Source organism: Tenebrio molitor, chromosome 4, assembly GCF_963966145.1.
Source record: "Tenebrio molitor chromosome 4, icTenMoli1.1, whole genome shotgun sequence".
In the NCBI taxonomy this organism is placed as follows: Eukaryota; Metazoa; Arthropoda; class Insecta; order Coleoptera; family Tenebrionidae; genus Tenebrio; species Tenebrio molitor.
Window position 1 is genome coordinate 11,041,303 of NC_091049.1, and position 2,043 is coordinate 11,043,345.

The window sequence follows — 2,043 nt, forward strand, 5'->3', positions numbered from 1 at the left end:
TCGATCGTTGGACAGTTTTCGTTGATTTTATGATTGAAGATCATTAACTTCGATTTGGTTGGGTTGGGCTTTAACCTCCACCGTTGAAACCATTTGATTGTTCGTCTCGTTAGTATTTTCAATTCTTCTAGTGTTGCTTTTAAAGAGAGGAGCTAACGGAGATCCTTGTGGCACACCTTGTTCTGGAGCAAATTCTTCAGAAGTTGCAGAATTAATTTTTATGACCCAAGTTCTATTTTCAAGGTATTTTTTCCTGGCGTGAGTTTATTGTGGAACAAAGGCAACAAATGCAAATATCGTAAGTGCGACGAGGAAGACATCAGTTTTAGGGAATTGTGTTTGGTAGAATGACAGCAATCTTTTAACGTCAAAAAAAATAGGTTATGCGTATATGCCACTTTAACTGCTGACATTTTTAAAATTAATTAGAAATCTTATTAAGATGTACCGAAATATAGGATCGATCGGTAATTGCCTGAATCCAAAAAGAAAACTACAATTTATCAGTTAAAAAATCTTTATTTTTGAAAAGTTATCTGTTAGATTTGCAAGCTTGATCAGCACTTCTTGAGCGTCGTTACATTATTTTGTAAGCATTAAGGAACGAATGTCTGTAATTACATAGTCTCACTATTCCAAATAATAATACAAAAATAGCCCAGTCGCCATTCAACCACAAGGAAAATTGGTTCTAAAATAATACGATTTTTGCGAAAATCAAAATCTGTTTGATGTAGATTGGTATAATTACCTAATAGATGTTTTGAACTGCTTTTCTCATTCCCATACTCCTGCTGTCACATCTTGCAGATCCTTGTCTTAAGCTTGGCAAATTATTATTTTTTTCTTAACAGAAAATAAATTCTTGATTTGAAATAAATATTAAGAAGATCGTAAGCAACGTTGTGGCAAGTTGCAAAGGCTGTTTCGCTTTGTATTAATTTCGAGGCATATTTCCTAAAATGCATTTCTGCTCTTCTTAAAAGCTCCAAAACTCCACTAAAAATTAAGAATGAAATTCTAGCAGTGATGTTTGCCGAATAGGCTTTACATTCTGTCAAAATTTTGAGCTGTGATATAGTTTCATCTGAAGAAGACGTTTTAATAGCTTTCAAGCATGTTGAACATTTCGATTTTTTTAATTTAATATATTGATGAACACTGCGACCCGAAAGATAGTACAAACTTTGTAATTCATCCATTTCTAATTCATCAACATAATCCAAATCTGTAGCTTATGTTTCATTTGCAAATAGATCTTCTTCGTTTTATATCAGTGAAACTGCTGAATTTTGAAAAAAATCTACCAAAAATTCGCAGTCATCTACTTGATAATTTCCTTTCTTGTTAGAGGTTTAAAAAACTGTGGTACACAAATTAATCTTAGTGCCATTTTTAAATATCTAGGGCTTGGAGTAGGATTAATGTATCTCACCATTGAGAATAAGTTTTCTAACGCATCTTGCGTGAACCTTCCTAAGCAAACGAAATCCTTTGTCTTTTATGTAGTACTCAGAAAGTTGAATGGCATTGGTTGAAGCCAGTATAACACCGGTTTGTACTGGCTTCCACGCATGTTTAGGCCCAATTTTTAAACCATAAAATAAATTTATAAAATGCTTCTACAATAAACATTAAATATACCTAACCACGTAAAAGTAAGGCACATACCTGTAGAAGGATCTTCAGCTTCCAGTAAAAGATGAGGAATAACATCAGGCTTTAATCGTTGAACATTTTCAGCAAAGAAAAAATCTTCTCTATTAAAATGTTTCTGTAAATTAAAATATTATTTTACCCAATATAAATACCAAACTTAATAGCTATTAAGACAACAAGGGTTTTATAGACGATTTAAAAATCGAGATCGTAGTTTAAATCAGAGCGACCGCAGGGAGCGAGGATTTAATAGATCGAGATTTTTAAACTATAAAACACGCGTTGTCTTCAAGATTTTTTCTAACACTAACATCTTATCAGAAATTTTAATAAATTCAAAAATTATTCGAGGGGCGTCACAATACACAAAATGCGGAGGTTGCC

At 32.7% G+C, this 2,043-nt stretch overlaps 1 long non-coding RNA gene across 1 annotated transcript; it reads right to left on the reverse strand.

Moving 5' to 3' along the window:
- Positions 1-499: 499 nt before the first annotated feature.
- Positions 500-1,801, reverse strand: LOC138129015 (uncharacterized). Its single transcript, XR_011159013.1, has 3 exons — positions 1,052-1,801; positions 752-999; positions 500-691 (listed from the first exon to the last, which is right to left on the reverse strand). It is a non-coding gene; the product is annotated as an uncharacterized lncRNA (long non-coding RNA).
- Positions 1,802-2,043: the final 242 nt, after the last annotated feature.